Source organism: Schistocerca piceifrons, chromosome 4 (genome assembly GCF_021461385.2).
Source record: "Schistocerca piceifrons isolate TAMUIC-IGC-003096 chromosome 4, iqSchPice1.1, whole genome shotgun sequence".
Classification (NCBI taxonomy): Eukaryota; Metazoa; Arthropoda; class Insecta; order Orthoptera; family Acrididae; genus Schistocerca; species Schistocerca piceifrons.
The window spans coordinates 253,712,981-253,731,413 of NC_060141.1; positions in this window are offsets into that span (position 1 = coordinate 253,712,981).

The window sequence follows — 18,433 nt, forward strand, 5'->3', positions numbered from 1 at the left end:
AAATGAACGTCACATCCAGGCTCATCACGAGCTAAAATTTACCATAAAGTAGTAGAGTGGCCTCAGGTCATGTCGGAGCAGAAACCCATAGTCGACAAAACAGATCTCAGACATATACGCTGCGACCCAGCCCCCCTTCACCGGTGATAAGCCGAGAGACGATACAGTAAAGTTCACTTAAGCATTGAACAGGTTAAATAAAAGCAAAGCCTTTGCCCCGACCCTAATAGATACCCAATAACCAATATAAAGCTAAGATTAAAGCACCCATGAATGTTGACTCGCCTTTTGATGCTAGTTAAAGTTAACAGGCTCAAGTGACATACACAGTTAAAGTTTGAAGTGCAACCGGCCTAGGATCAAAATTTTTAGTATCTTAAATGTAGAACCAATATCACCATAGTCTTAATAAATGCCGAAGCAGCCTTGAAATCAGAATCCACAACCCAAGGAATACCAATGGCCTATTATAAGCTCAATGACCACATCAGAAGTTCTTAAGAACTTCATATGTCCTCGTGGAATTGTTTTAATGCAGTTTACATACAGTTTAACAACAGCAAGCATCATGTAAGCATTGTATAAAAAATTTCACTTATTTTTATTAAAGGTTGTTGCGGATCTCAAAGAAACCAAACAACTTACTGGCTGCAAGAAACAAGTTAATGCCATTAAATCAAGAGGACGTCTCTCCAGAAGGCCATCGTAGTGACAAGCTGTTACTTAGAACTAGGCACAGGTCTCTAGGCCTTAAAATTAGAGCATCAAAGCAAGAGTCTGCTCTTTACTTTAAATCTGGTGCCCAAAAGCTTTTAAAAATATTTACTCTAAACATAAGCCAATTTACCCACGGGTGAAAGAGTAGAGCACGTGCCGCAAAGCCTTTCAAAGTCATGGTGAACGTAAGTGGCGGAGCGCCGCACAAGAAGAAATAGAAAAACCAAGAGGAAGGCCAACGCCAAGATGCTTCAAACACGACCACCAGCAAGCAGTCGAGATAAGTCTTTGGAGAATTTATATATGATACTCACCATACTCATAAGGAAACGGAATCGTACTCGGAAATTTTGGAAATTTGTGGTAAGATCTTATGGGATCAAACTGCTGAGGTCATCAGTCCCTAAGCTTACGCACTACTTAAGTTAACTTAAACTAACTTTCACTAAGGACAACAAACACACACACATGCCTGAGGGAGGACTCGGACCTTCGACAAGGGGAGCTGCGCGGACGGTGAGAAGGCGCCCAGACCGTGTGGCTACCCCGCTCGGAACCGGACTCGACCAAGTAACCCGAAGAAGGTGTTAGCTCGGTGTCCGAAAAAACACTTCAGTGAAGATGTTCTGGTCTAGTTCAGAAGGGTACTCGATCGGTGGGCTTCGGTGAATCGTTCCAAATTCTCCGGGAGGAACCCGGGAACTGCGCTAATACACACATCACGGCAGGACTAGGGTGGCCCAGCACGGCACATCAACAGCCGCAACCACTGTGCACGGGGAACGCCGACTACCAACGCTCACACAAGACCGATGTAACGGCAACACTGACCAAATGATCTCCAGGAAGCCCCTGCAACCCACCGGACACACCACCCATGATTACCGCCCAATTACAACTGCCCATTCCTTTTCGCATAACCCACGTCCTCTCTTCCATTGGAGAGACAACAAAAAACCATCTAACCGACATAGACGGTGCTCATCTCGTCGTGTGTTGAGGATATCGCGATGGTGGTCGAACCATTGACTCCAAATGGCCGAGCTGAAGCCGGGACACACCGCGCCGCTGTTCGGCAGGAGGCCGAGCAAGTTCAATGGTGTCAAGGGGCAGTGCAGAATGATACAGCGGTATTTGGTGGCATTACTTTATTCTCATAATTTACAGTGCTTCAGAGAGTGGTGTGTCGCTCGCGAGCGAGTCCAGGCAGCTTAGCAGCTACTGGTATGACGACACCACTGCTACCGTCTGCAACGGCGCTCAGCTGGAACTCAGCCGCACTCGCCCGGTCGCCACGTCGCCTACCGAGGCGTAGTGGCTGGCGCCACGCCGCCGCCAGTTATTTCGGAGACTGCTACAGTCCCTGGTCCTCACCACCCTCCGCCCCGTTTGGCCTGCTCTGTCCGACCGTGGGACGAATGTCGGTGTACTGGTCACCCGTTGTCCTCGGCCACTGCTGCGCCCACGACAGGACCAGACCCGAACCCGCACCCTCCTGGACGATGTGCCGCAACTTCCCGCTATGCCGGATGGCAACACCCGCTGCCATCTCTGATGCTGCTCCAGCGCCGTTGCGCCTCCTGCAGCGCACGCCTCGCCCAGACCTCGGTACGCCAGGTGGGAAGCGAACGTGGCCCGTTCTGGACGTGCTGCAGACCGCTGTCACTGCCCTCCTTCAAGCAGACCGGCTGCCTTTCCGTCCCGCCCAGGTGTTGTGTCCCCGGAGGAAGAATACAGCCAGAACAAGTACATTTAAACAAAATACATACATAGAATATTTACAACATCGCTGCCAGACTGTCCCCTGTAAGCGTAGACCAGCAGAGGCCCGATCCGACTCTCAACTGACCTGGAACACACTCTCCCCCAAGAGAAAAGTACCTCACTACTTAAACTGCCTTTCCCCTCGTCTCTGACGTAGTGTCAGAGGGAGATAGAAACTATGGCATATATAAATTCCGAAACGTCAGCCATGTACAAGTCTCGACTTGACTCTGGCCTAATTCCTCACCTCATATCGCAATAACTGCAGTCAACGCTGCGGTTTGTTGCCTCGTTGTTGCTTCACACAAAGCAATTCGTGCGCGAAATAGCGCCATCCCAGCGATCGCTCGCGAGTGCCATGTTTGCGAGTGCCATGTTTCGTGGCCTACTAGCTGTCGACTTTTTCAACACTCTGCCAGTGGCCCCGGGTTCCATCGTCCAACCATGCGTTCATTGACTTTTAATAAAATTTCCTCTTTCCTACGACTAAGACTAATACTAGCGCAGCAGAGCTATCGAACTCGGCGCACGCCTCAGTTCCACGTACAAAATCGTACTCTAGCTACAGAAGATTATATAGTATTGACATACCAAGCTTGGGAACTTGGAAGACTTTAATTGAATGACTGTCTTCCTTTTCAGATTATCAGGTCATCACTTGCTAACTTTCACGCTATTATGAATAACTTCTGTCACATTGCAGTAAAGCACTGGGAAATGTTGTACGGTGGTCGTGCGGTAGCGTTCTCGCTTCCAGCGCCCGGGTTCCCGGGTTCTATTCCCGGTGGGGACAGGGATTTTCTCTGCCTCGTGATGGCTGGGTATTGTGTGATGTCCTTAGGTTAGTTAGGTTTAAGTAGTTCTAAGTTCTAGGGGACTGATGACCATAGATGTTAAGTCCCATAGTGCTCAGAGCCATTTGAACCAAATGTTGTACGGTGTGGGGCAAACAACAGTTGCCCGGACGAGTGCGTACGATTGGACGTGAAGGTGACGTGCACACCTCATATACACTCACCACGTGACCAACACCAGTTCAGAGCTTAGCCCATGCAGTGTGAGTGGAGCAGTGCATAGGGAACGACTGGTTTCACTGTGGAGCAGCGAGTGTTCGATGTGGAATATTACGTCACAAAAATGTCATAGAACCGGTGTGGTCAGTTGTTTGCTGAGACGTTTAATGGCGTCTAAGTGCCAGATGCTATGTTATGATTAGTCCGAAAATGATGTCAGGCAGGATCTGTTTTGAACAAGTCATAAACAGTCCGTAAAACACCGGCATAACAGAAAATTTGGCTGCCAGTTCACCAGGAAATGCTTAAGAGTCCTACCAAATAAACCTGACACCTGTCACAGGAAACTGTCGATCACGTTGATCGTGCAGTCTAATGCTCCACCTGGACCTGACATGCATCCCTAGCGAGTGTTTGTTGTTCATGCATTAAAACCAGCAGATTGTCTTTAGCGCTTCCAATTTTGTGAGTGGCTGTTGACCCAGATAACAGTGAGTGACTTGGAGACGAATGTGTTCTACATATCTGATGAAGCGTGATTCCACCTGAGTGGTTATATCACCTCACACAGGGAGAATCCGCGTAATTACCACAAGACACCATTACACCATCAGAGGGTATGATATGAAGTGCTGCACACCGCGTTATTTGTCACATCTTCTTTTATCAGACGCTGACTTCGGTGCGATGCATTGCCAACGTTTTGATATCATGTGGGACACCATTAATGGAGGAAAAAAAGACCCACAGTTACTTCCACCAGGATGGAGCAATTGCCCATGCAGCCGGCTGAACCTTAGAGAAGTTTTACAGAACCTCCAAATCTGACACAGTTGGTAGCACACGTCAGTCTGAACGAGGCCCTAGTTGGCCAACCCCGTCACCTGGTCTGTCAGTGTGCGATAATTTTGTGTGGGGAGTTCTCAAGTCTTCGGTGTATCGCAATAACGCCCATGATCACCAGCAGTAACAGAGACACGTCTTTGCAGAGCATACACATGACAACAGCGCTCACTGCAGTAAAACATTTCGTATGATATTGCAGCAATTCGAGCAGTCCAGCTGCGATCGCCCTCAACGACTTGCCGACCAGGGCCCAAAATAGTGGTCACTTTCAACATCTGCTATAGACAGGTTGTACTTGTTTCCTTTCCTCTGCTGTGTCTCTTTGGTTTCCTTTCCTCTGCTGTGTCTCTTTGTACCCTGTAACTCTGTTCTCTGGGTCACTTTTATTTACCCAACCCTATAGTAAGCATTCAGTGAGTAGTTATTGGGATGCAAGCGTATTACTACTGCTACTACTACTACTAGATACATTTACTTAAATCTCGGCCAAGTGCAAGGTTATTGTTCAAATGTGTGTGAATTCCTATGGGACCAAACTGCTGAGGTCATCGTTCCCTAGACTTACACACTACTGAAACGAACTTATGGTAAGAACAACACACACACACACACACACACACACACACACACACACACACACACACACACACCCATGCCCGTGGGAGGACTCGAACCTCCGGCGAAAGGGGCCGCGCAATCAGTGACATGACGCCTCTAACCGCACGGCCACTCCGCGCGGCCTGCAAGGTTATTCCCCATTCTTGACTGGAATCCTAAAATGTAAGTACATTGCTCCATTTTTCAGTGGTGAAGGAGAAGTAATACTAGCGGCTGTATAATTATGGGCATTAGTACTGCCTTAGAATGTCGAAGACAAGGAGGAAATAATTTGTGTAAATTTCATTTCACTCATATCTGCTGTGCGTGTAACGTCGGCTGTTTCAGGACGACTTCAGTGTTTATAATTTGAACATACACTATTCGTGAAAGCTGATACTTCTGAACCAGAATAGACTTGATATCTTTGTCTTTCAGGGGGCTATAATAATAGGATGTGGGATTGCACAGTGAAGAAAGAAATCTGAAAAGCGAATCTGTTGAGAGTTGGTGATCCGTTACAATAATCAACACTTAAGAGGAAACACATGACCTAATATTAAACAACAGCACAACGATGTAGTCTATTACTTGCCTGATAACCATACTTCAAGAACATATTGGTGTAACACCAGGGTGAATTACTTCAGACACAAGAACCTGAACATTTGGAATCTATGCAAAGAGGAGAATATCCTGCATTAACAGTAGTATAGATACATGCAACGTACATATAAATGTAGTAGTTCGTTCTAAAATATTATTTAACCACACCGGACCAAGGGACTGCGTTACAGAATGGCTGAAGTCGATGTCTAAGCCTTCCCACTACATTTACTAAACTCTGTACTTCGCGTTATATCTGAAAACATTCCTGCAAAGTGAGGTTTTTTCTCCGTATAACCATTTATCCCTCTCAGTAGTCTCAGCTAATGGTATCCGTACTCTGTGCACACGTGGCAATTGTCGTCACTTAAGGATTCCCACAACAGAAACAGAGAAACAACTTCGAATTCCTCGATCAAATCAGGTAAATCACTTCATGACTACCAATTATTTATTGAAAGCGATAAATCTGACTTAACAAATGGCTTTGAGCACTGTGGGACTTAACTGCTGAGGTCATCAGTCCCATAGAACTTAGAACTACTTAAACCTAACTAACCTAAGGACATCACACACATCGATGCCCGAGGCAGGATTCTAACTTGTGACCGTAGCGGTGTTGCGGTTCCAGACTGTAGCGCCTAGAACAGCACGGCCACTTCGGCCGGCTCTGACTTAACAGCTGCCAGCAGTGTCCTGATTCTACAGGAGACATCGTTTAAAGCGACTTAACTACTTATTCCGAGAAAGCAGTTGATATCGACATGCGCGGCAAATAAGGAAAAAACTGGTATTAAATAAATTAATGCAAATCGGTTCTCAAGCAAAAACATTAGTGCTGATGCTACATTGTCGGTACTGATATGAACAAGGAGAGAACTCAGACTTATGCATGACTCACGGCAATTAATGGAATAACGCCATAATTCGAAATGAGAAACACTCCTCTGAATTTATAAAATTATTGAAGCGCCTTCCTGGCAAAAGGGAAATAACTCTCCCCACTAACCGAATCAGAAAATATACGAAAGTATGTTTCAATGAACATTCGTAATAGCAAACGGTTTGTGTGGGGAGAGAGAAGAATGGAAAATGTTCTGATTTGCAAAAAAAGGAACTCCGGCAGGTGTTCTAACAGGCCAGCCAATTGCGTTGGCTGCCGAGACTGCTTTTCTTAAGGCAGTGGAGTGGATCTCGTTACAAATATTTTGGAGAGAAACAAGCGAGAACGCTTTGGTTGAGCACTTTGTCAGTCGTCTCCGGGGGAGTTTAGCAAGACTGGCATTACACCTCCAAAGACCACGAGAAGGTCTCTGTTTCCATCACCAACTGATTTTAATGCATACATCCATGCATTTATACCTGCACGGGCTATTCTTCGATATGGAGTGAATGACAAGTTGATGCTGGATATTGTCTTCACAACCGGCTACATCAGACACAAGCAACAATCTGAGCAGCGCATGAACGAGTTTACCTGACAACGTACTACAGAAATAGTGAAAGTGGGTTTCGACAACTTTTTTCATCACACAGATATTTGAGAAAAGTATTTTGCATGTGTTATTTGTTTTAAACATTTTAATAGAATAGTGGCACTAATTCTTGTTAGCCTAGTTGCGCAGGAGTTGACTGTAACTCTCAATGTGCACAAAGACGGCATTAGCAAAATAATCTTTTTACGAGCGATTTTGAGGTATCAGGTGTCGAACCGAGCTGAAACACCCGTATTAGTATGTGGTGTAGCCACCACGAGCGGTATTGCAGGTGCCCACTCCGACATCCAGTCGATAGCACAGATGGCGAATACTGTCTTGGGATACGTTATGCTACACTTGCACGGCCTTTTCGCGTAGTTCTCTAAGAGTTGTTGGTTGACGAGTCACACGAGCCACGTCTTGTTCCATAATATCTCACAGGTGCTCGATTGGAGACAAGTCCGGAAATTATGATGCCCTTGGAAGTTGCTGCACGTCTTTCAGAGCACTTTGAGCAGTATGTGGGCGAGCATTATTCCACTGGAACAACATCACACACATCCATGCCCGAGAACGGCGAAAGAATGGATCTAACAATTTCTGCACATATTGAGCTCTTGTTAGCGCCCCCTCCAGAGACACCGAAGGTGAATGAGATTTGTTAGTGTGTTTTGGACGAATGCGCTCTACAAGACAGCTCTTCTCAGGGCTGCTTCGTACACGCAAATGATGATTACCTGCGTGCAGGCGGAATCTGAAGAGTACGGTGCGCCATTCCATCTTCCAAGTGATCTACTGATGGTACTATTCGGGCCGTGTACGTCGATGCACTAACGTGAATGGAAGGTGGGCCAGTGGTGTAAGTGCCCATATTCCCACTGCTAATAAGCGGTTCGCAACAATTCGTGTTGACACGTCTGGGCTCACAAGCCCTTTTATCTGTGCTGTGGTAACTTCCCGCTCTGCCACTGCTGCCCTTACAATACAACGATTCTAGCTGACGTCTGGACTGTGTGGACGTCCAGAACTACGTCTCGAAGGCCCGACTTTGACTCCTTCCAAACTCACTCCGTTGGATGTAGTAAACTGTAGACACTGGAGGCGCTCTGGTAGCTATGTCACTACTCTGCCTGTTGTTGGAGGTTGTTGAAACCATTATTAGTACATGTAGTATCCCACAAGTTGCATATGCCGTCATCAGGTCAAAATCGACGTCGTCTTTCCAGGAGTACTAATATTTTCCGGCAGTGTATTTATACACCGTGTGTCCCAGGCTAATTTTCTCTGGAATATGGGAAGGTATTTGGAATATCGGTTTTGCAGTGTGTATCTTTAGTGAGCCTAAAGGAATACTGTACATCACGTCTTTCATATAAAGCCCTTTGTTGACGGAAACCGTCGTTTATTTTCTTTTTTTGCGTTTACGAATAAAATAGTGTTTAATGCGGAATGTGACGTGTCCTTTCGGTAGAAGGGTTCATAATTAGTCTAGTATGATATAGTTTTATCAATAGGAATTAACAGAGTCAGTAAAACACGAAAAATAACTAGTATTCTTGCAGCGCCAGTAGCGGCGTGACCCGTGCTGACCACTAATGCCGGGTATTTGCTCTTCTCCGTCACTGGAGCAGAGCGCTGTTTCGCTAGCTGCGCGGTTAGCGCCGCGTGTTGCGAACGAAACGGAACCGGGTTCGATTGAGGTTCGGCGGGGAGTTTTTGTCCGCTCGGGAACGGGGTGTTGTGTTGCCCTTACGTTTGTAGTCTCATGATTGACATTCCCCTGATGAGTTGGCTGTATGGGCACGTCCCAAAAGCCAACAAATAAAACAAGCTGCAGCACTGGTTATTCCTTGTGTACGAGAGCAACTCAATTATTATCTGCAATTTAGTTATATTTTTGTTTATTTTGGTAATACTGTCGTTTTACGTTGATGTCGCATGCTTTGTTTATTTGTTGTTATATCTTTGCAATTTTGAAGCTGCTAGGTTACTTTCGTTATGGCTGCCGTGCTGTTAATCATGGCTGCTCCGCTGTCTATTTGCACCAAAGAAGAGCAACGTTCAGTGATTCGTTTTTTTGTGGTCGGAAATTCATGTGTGGGCCGAAATTCATCGAAGACTTTCCGTACAGTACGGGAACGGTATTACCACAATGGAGTGTCTACGAATGGACTGGAAAATTCCGAAATGGTCGCACAAGTGTTACTCAAGATGAAGGAACCGGACGACCGTTTACCGCCACAAATGAAGAAACCATTGAGAGTTCACGTGAAATGATTCTCTTAGGCGAACGATGAACTATTGACGAAGTGGCACATCGTCTGCAAATTAGTCACGGTTCTGCCTCCGAAATCATCCACAACGGACTCAGATTTCATAAAGTTTGTGCAAGATGGGCCCCACAACAACTCACACAGTTGCATAAACAAATGCGCTTGGACATCTTCAAAAAATATTTGGATCGCTATGGTAACGAGGAAGACAACTTCTTAGACCGCATTACCACTGGTGACGAAACACGGAGCCATCATTACGAGCCGCAGAGTAAACGGCAAAGTATGGAATGGCGACATCCAAATTCGCCGTGCAAGAAAAAGTTCAAAACCCAAGCGTCTGCAGGAAAACTATTGCTTACGGTATTTGGGACGCACAAGGTACAATACTAGAACATTATGGGGAAAGGGGCACAACAATAAACAGTTTACATTACAGTAAAAAGCTTACTTCCAGGCTAAAGGTTGCAATTTGAAGCAAACGCCGAGGATTGCTGTCAAAAGGTGTTTTATTGTTGCACGCCAATTTCCATCCGCACACTGTTGCCCATACTGCTGTAACGCTCCAGACACTCAAATTTGAAGTACTGGATCATCCTCCATATAGTCCCGATCTTGCCCCTTCTGACTATCGCTTGTTTGGTCCACTCAAACAGGAAGGAATTAAGAGTCCTTCGATCTGCCTCGGACAAAGCGGTGAAAGAAACGGTGCATTCCTAGCCTCCTGAAAGACATAATGAGCAGTATTATCTACAAATTTCACAAGCGAAATTACAAATATCTCCCGAATCAGAAGAAAAATTACGCCTGACGACTCCCTGTAGACACACCACGAATATATATATTAGGATAATTACTCATCTAAACCATGACCAACGAGCCATCGTCATAACAGACATAAGCAAAAGTTCATCCCAGGTTCGTGCATTTGTGTGTTTATAGCGAGTTCATTAGTAAAGAAAAGAAATAAACAGCCATTATCACTGTGACAGAAACAAAACATAAAACACATTTAAGAAGATGTTGGATATTTTCACTGTCAAGTAAAATATTCAGGAAATTGGTGGCATGATCAAATGACAAACGTAAGAGATACATACACATGTAGGATGAAACAAGCAGTAAATCAGGCGACAGGTAATGATGTTTACGATCACACTTAGTTCATGGGTAGCAGAGCAAGGACAGACATAGAGAAAAATTGAAAAAAAAAATCATTCTTAACACCACTACAATCATGCAAAAGAGAATACAGGAAACATTAGGTTGTTCACAATAGAGAACTAGAAAAATAAAACAAGCTATTGATTTTTGGAACAGCCGGCTCTTAATTTATCGCACTTGAGGGCAGACAGGTGGTTATTAGCATGGGCTACCATAAGAGAAGATTTCTTCTAGAGATACTCAGTTAGTCACTTTTCTTATTTCAAACTGTCGTATCATTAGCGCATTCAAATCAGCAAAGTCGTAAACGAGTGGTGGTGTGGTGCCTCGCAAGCCATATTCATTGTGGAGGTTCCCATCAGGACTATATCGTCTCTGTGAGCCGCTTCTAGGACCGCCTTTAATCCAGCGCTGCAAACATATCTATTCTGGTGGCCGGTTGCCTCCATGCACACATAGTCTAATGGTCGAGGCAATGTCTGCCTCCTCCTTTAGGCTGGCTTCGGCTATGCTCACGCTATCTAACTGACCAAAGGCGTCTTGGCTTAACATACTGGCCATGCCCTCTAATACGTTTTTCCACAAATATCCATTTACCAATCGCTCATTTTTCCTAGACATTTTGCCCTATAGCAAGTCATCATTAACATCGTCTAACTTAACCAAACCTGATAATGTAAAGACAAACACGTCACCAAAGGTATATGTTATCTTCAGAAATGAAACTATTAAGTTTGTGTAACCGAGCAACAATAACAACAAATTACACTGTGCCCCCACCAAAAGTAAATAAACCCTATCTATACTCATGAAAATAAATCATTTATCTCCAAAAGACATATCATAATCAACAAGAAATAAAACAATGGTTCAAATGGCTCTGAGCACTATGGGACTTAACATATTTGGTCATCAGTCCCCTAGAACTTAGAACTACTTAAACCTAACTAACCTAAGGACATCACAAACATCCATGCCCGAGGCAGGATTCGAACCTGCGACCGTAGCGGTAGCGCGGTTCCAGACTGAAGCGCCTAGAATCGCTCGGCTACTCCGGCCGGCAAATAAAACAATGTCACAGTGTAGTGACAGTAGAGTCACAAACAGAATTGCATGTTGACTGAAAACAAAAGTGGTTGGATATCAAGCAACCTTAAATCTAACGGCTTTTTCAGAAAACTACAGTAATACACATTACTGCATGGGTCGCCAAATCCAAGCTTACTATTCCTACTAAATACTTTTACTTAAATCTTAGTGGGAGTGGCCATGTGCAAGGTTATTACTCTTTTTTGGCTGGAATCATTCACTAAGTGTACTGCCCTGTTTCTCAGTCCCGGAGGAGAATATATCATTACGCTACATTACCAATGCTAGCATCTAAACAACCATGGACACAAGTACTTAATCTAGCGTAATGAAGGGAGGGAGCAATAAATTCGTGTAAATTTCGTTTCATTCACACTCAGCGTGCTTGCTATGTCGACGGTTTTGGGACGATCACAAGCTGTATCAAGACACTGATATTTTTGTGCGCGCCAGTTATTTTTCCTTTAATACGGTTCAACAAATAGGTGATGCAATGAGCCATCTTCTGTACACCAACTATTCGTGATTCTGAGTAGACATAATTCTGACTTGGTATAGACTTGATATCTTTATCTTTCAGGAGCTACAACTCCAAGATGTAGGATTGCAAGGCGACGGCCCACATGCGAAAAGTGCATCTGATTAAGATTGATAATTTGTTACAATAATCAATAACTCATATGAAGCACAATGCCTAATATTAGCCTGTGCTACAATGATGTAGTGTATTACCTGCATGACAACCATACGTGAATAACATTGTCGGTGGAAGACCAGCGTGTATAACTTCAGAGACAACGACATGAACGTTGGTTCAAATGGTTCAAATGGCTCTGAGCACTATGGTCATCAGTCCCCTATAACTTAGAACTACTTAAACCTAACTAACCTAAAGACATCACACAACACCCAGTCATCACGAGGCAGAGAAAATCCCTGAAGCCGGCCGGTGTGGCCGTGCGGTTCTAAGCGCGTCAGTTTGGAACCGCGTGACCGCTACGGTCGCAGGTTCGAATCCTGCCTCGGGCATGGATGTGTGTGATGTCCTTAGGTTAGTTAGGTTTAAGTAGTTCTAAGTTCTAGGGGACTGATGACCTCAGTAGTTAAGTCCCATAGTGCTCAGAGCCATTTGAGCCAAAATCCCTGACCCCGCCGGGAATCGAACCCGGGAACCCGGGCGTGGGAAGCGAGAACGCTACCGCACGACCACGAGCTGCGGACGTGAACGTTGGAAAACAACGCAAAGGGGGAGCATAATCCTGCAATAAAAATGGAATAGACGCATACACCACAGATATAAATGTAAGTGTATTCTACACAATTACTGAACCGCTCTGAAGCAAGATACTGTGTTAAGGAATGACTTAAGTCGATGGATGTCAGAAACTCCCCACTGAATTTACTAAATACTGTACTTAGCGTTATACTTGAAAACAGTCATGCAGATAGGGGTTCATTGCCCATAGAAACATCTATCCCTCTCGTGAAGAACGCCTCTGCCGACAGTATCCCTCCTCGGTGCAAAAGTAGCGCTATAAACCACCCAAACATTCTTACACTGGAAACAGAGCGACTACTTCCAATCTCGCAATCAAATCAGGTAAATCCCTTCAAGGCTACAATTTAATCCTATAAAACGGTAACTCTGACTCATCAGCTGCAGGCGTGGCCTTAATTCTACAAGAATCTCATCATTCAAAGTGGCTTAACTACTTATTCCAAGGAATCAGTTAACTTTGGTATCACTGTGCAAGGTAAGTACGGAAAGCATTGGTACTAAATAAACGCAGAGTGGTTCTCAAGTAACGAAACACCGGTGCTGATAGCACGTGGTCAGTACTGACACGGACAGGGAACTCAAATTCATGAATCGCTCATGGGAATTAATGGGAAAACGCCACAATTCGTAATAAGAAAGACTCCAGTGCATTTAGTTAAATTCATTACCCCCCCCCCTATCGAAAGACAAGTGTCTTGTCTCCCTAACTGAAACAGAAAATGTGCAAATGCATGTTACATGGCCGTTTCCGCGAGAACCATTTCTACCTGCGGGAGTAGGCGTGAACAGTCATTGGTTCAGGGAGAAATATGAGTGGGAAAGGGTCGGATTTGCAACGAAGCAACCTTGGTAGTCATTCAGAAAGGGCACCAAATGGCGGTGGCCGCTAATACCAGTCTTTCTTAAGGCAGTGGAGTGGATCTCATTAACAGTAGTTCGGAGAGGAACAAACGAGACAGCTTTGATACGAAAATACGCACTTTGTTAAGCCGTTCTTGGAAAGTTCATCCAGACTGCCACTACAGTGCCAGAGAGCACAAGAAAGTACGTTTCCATCACCAGCTATTTGAGTGCATACCTTTACACATTCATACATGCAGAATTTATTCTTCGATGTGGAGTTAATGACAAACGGATACTGGTGATAGAAGTAAACCATTACTTACGTGTTTACCCCATTTGTATTACTCCCAGTGGGCTACAATCAACACAGAAATCATCTGCGTTCCACATGAACGCGTTTACCAGACAATATAATACAAGAAAAATGAAAGTGGCCTTAGACCACCATCACTCAGAGAGTCCACACAACATACAAGGTTCTGAAAGTAGAAGGTACTCCAATACTGGGATTAATATGTTGGGCACTTAAACAGAGTACAAGAAGTTCTGATTCTACACTTTTAAACAAGAGTTACTGAAATGTTTCATGAAATTACTCTGATTTCAAAAGTGATCCACATCATTCTAGCAAACGCCACTTTTTCTTGTACAGAACATGTAAAATAATGTAGCTGGTTCCTTTTTAACTATTGCCGAAAAATAATTCCCTTAGGACGAAATGTTTCGATTTAAAACATTTATTTCTACTTTTTTAAATGCGGCCTCAATGGAATGTCGTCTCGTACACATAATGAAATGGTACACCCAGTCCGGTTTCGTACGATTTGTCAGCTACAATTCCCTTGTGTCTCATTAAGAAGTGAGTCGTACTGGTACTCTTTTACTATTGTAACTAGCCATTGGAGGACGAATGAGCGGTAAGATGTGTTTATTTAATATGTAATTGTACGTACTTGATCCACATTCCATCCTGTGTAGCCTTCTGAGTGATTAGACGAATGAATGTATCTATTAACCACAGTACGCCTAAGGTTCACCAAGCTAACTATATTCTTGTAGCTAGGAATAGTAGTGAACTCAGGGCAAGCCAGAGATACACCGTTTCCCTTCAAGCGCCTATGAGTGGTGGTTGCTACTGGCTGCCGGTCCCGTGCATCATTTTGCTTTCAGAGAGGACGCGAAACGCCGAAATTTGCGAACGGTTCCACATTTGTCTCCTGGGGCGCATGAGTATTAGCTAGTAACACTTTGGAGTCCACTAGTACAGTTTGGAGTTGGTAATGATTTGATTCATTTCAACAATTAGCGGATTTCAATGTGTCTCGGTAATAAATATAACTCTACAGTTTATCTTGTGACTAGAGTTTTTGATCGCTTTCATTCAAAATTTCACGTGTAGAGTGTGGTTTAGTTTGTCCGTGATAATTTGTAGCTACGTGCCCATATAGATCAGTAAATGTTGTTTCCCGTGACTTCATTTATTCCTCATTTCAATGCTTATTTGTACATGAAGTTTTCGGAGTTCTATTTTCCGAAATTCGTCTAAATTTTAACATGTTAAGCCGTATTTTGATCTCTGTACTTTATGATACTGCCACGTGGTGCCATAGTCATTCTAACAACGAATCCTTTGAGTGCGTGGCCGTAAGTTTAGCCTTTAGTAATGATGACAGTGTTGTGTTAACAATTACGGCATGAAACATATTAGCTGTTAATGACTCACCATGCGCATCTGGAGAGCTACGGAAAATAAATGTGCAGAGATCAACGTTCTATGGGATGTATGTATTATACTTCACAAAATGAACATCGTCGACATTCAAAAAATGTTAAGAATAGACCATTAACTTGCACCATGAATATGCAATGGCGCGCCACTGTGGTGAGAAAGGTTCGCACGGTCAAGATCGAAGGCGAACTTCTTGGGAGTTACAAACCCCACCAGAAGTTGTGCTAGATATCCATCTTAAAGAATGCATATAGAATAATACTGGTGTAACGGGGTGATGATAACTTATGGAATGTGATGGCATGCAGGCGAATGCGAAATGGTCCTCCGCGGAGGTGGCTATCCTTTAAGGCGCAGTTGCAGAAAGTGCGCTAACATTTTTTATCGGCACGGAAAAAGCAAACATCCATAGGTTGAATTTGTCCAGTGCTTCCAGGTGGCATGAACTGCAATCTCATGCACTTCTCAGAAGAGATAGTTTGCTCTAAAGCAGTATGACTTTTATACACAGATGAGGAATCAAGCAGAAGCAAGTTATGTTGACCAGCTATTGGCCAACAGAAGCGTTCATATAACAGTTCTAGTTCTATTACATCCACTCTTTCTTGTTGTGACGTAAATATTCCTTGCTGCCCATGCAAGATCACGCACACGAGAAGGAATCGTAGGGCAAGGCACAATAAATAGCTTTCCACATTAACAGTCGGTGTAATTGTATAAATGCGTTAAGGCATTGATGTTAATTAACCTTGATAAAACTCTCTTGCTTTCTCCGATTTCCAGTGTTCCTTTCTTACGCATTTCCTCTTCATGTTCCGATTTGTCAGACCTGAAAAAAAATTCCTTACTGAACGACAGGATAAATTCGGTTATCCAATCTACACTACTGGCCATTAAAATTGCTACACCACGAAGATGACTTGCTTCAGACGCGAAATTTAACCGACAGGAAGAAGATGCTGTGATATGCAAATGATTAGCTTTTCGGAGCATTCACACAAGGTTGGCGCCGGTGGCGACACCTACAACGTGCAGACATCAGAAAAGTTTCCAACCGATTTCTCATACACAAACAGCAGTTGACCGACGTTGCCAGGTGAAACGTTGTTGTGATGCCTCGTGTAAGGAGGAGAAATACGTACCGTCACGATTCCGACTTTGATAAAGGTCGGATTGTAGCCTATCGCGATTGCGGTCTATCGTATCGCGACATTGCTTTTAGCGTTGGTCGGGATCCAATGACTGTTAGCAGCATATGGCATCGGTGGGTTCAGAAGGGTAATACGGAAAGCCGTGCTGGATTCCAACGACCTTGTATCACTAGCAGTCGAGATGACAGGCATCTTATGCGCTGTAACGGATCGTGCAGCCACGTCTCGATCCCTGAGTCTACAAATGGGGATGTTTGCAAGACAACAACCATCTGCACGAACAGTTCGACGACGTTTGCAGCAGCATGGACTATCAGCTCGGAGACCATGGCTGCGGTTACCCTTGACGCTGCATCACAGCAGGAGCGCCTGCGATGGTGTACTCAACGACGAACCTGGGTGCACGAATGGAAAAACGTCATTTTTTCGGATGAATCGAGGTTCTGTTTACATCATCATGACGGTCGCATCCGTGTTCATCGACATCGCGGTGAAAGCACATTAGAAGCGTGTTTTCGTTATCGCCATACTGGCGTATCACCCGGCGTGATGGTATGGGGTGCCATTGGCTACACGTCTTGGTCACCTCTTGTTCGCATTGACGGCACTTTGAATAGTGGACGTTACATTTCAGATGTGTTACGACCCGTGGCTCTACCCTTAATTCGATCCCTGCGAAACCCTACATTTCAGCAGGATAATGCATGACCGCATGTTGCAAGTCCTGTACGGGCCTTTCTGGATACAGAAAATGTTTGACTGCTGCCCTGGCCAGCGCATTCTCCACATTTCTCACCAACTGAAAACGTCTGGTCAATGGTGGCCGAGCAACTGGCTCGTCACAATACGCCAGTCACTACTCTTGATGAACTGTGGTATCGTGTTGAAGCTGCATGGGCAACTGTATATGTACACGCCATCCAAGCTCTGACTCAATGCCCAGGCGTATCAAGGCCGTTATTACGACTAGAGGTGGTTGTTCTGGGTACTGATTTCTCAGGATCTATGCACCCAAATTGGGTGAAAATGTAATCACATGTTAGTTCTAGTATAATACATTCGTCCAATGAATACCCGTTTATCGTCTGCATTTCTTCTTGGTGTAGCAATTTTAATGGCCGGTAGTGTACAAATTTTCGGGCCGGTTCCGCAGTTTGCCGTGCAGGGTCAAGCTGACGCTTTGTTTGAAATTTCATTATATTCCTTCTTCCAATTCTGTGCCACTGATGTTATGCAACCACCCGTTGCTTCCCTTGAACTCAATGTAATCTATGTCGCGCTCAATTTGATGTGCACAGCGCAGTAGGTCACTAACATGCATATCCTGTAAAGGCTTGTGCTCTTTTGAATATCCGTAATTGTTCTTACCCACAATATGGTCATATATCTGCGGATGTGTTGGAAATATGATTATAATTGTTTTTTGTATATGCTACGGACGGTCATCTACGTACGTAACTGTGTTTAGTACTCAATCCTTGGACAGCGATTGTGCTTCACTGGACACAGGCTTTGTGGCTCCATGTCCGACGAGAATGGCGAACTACATGGCTCGGCACCTATTTCGGTATCACTTTCACTTTTTAAGCACGTATCATTCTCACTCTGCGAAAGTTTTTGGGTTCCTCTCTGCCGAAACGTCAAATTTGGCAACTGTTGTTGCAAATATAACGCAATGTGTGCATCATTTATCGTTGCCATTGCTCTTCTTCATTGTATCAAACCACTAGCACTGTAGGACTGTTGTGAGTTACTCGTCGACTAAGCAGTTCAACTACGCACCGTAGCTTCATTCTGTGCTCTCCACTGGATACCTCCAGTCCCGGCCCCTGTTGTCATTAGAAGCCAATACTGTGCTTGCATGGCAGACAACACGTGGGGCGT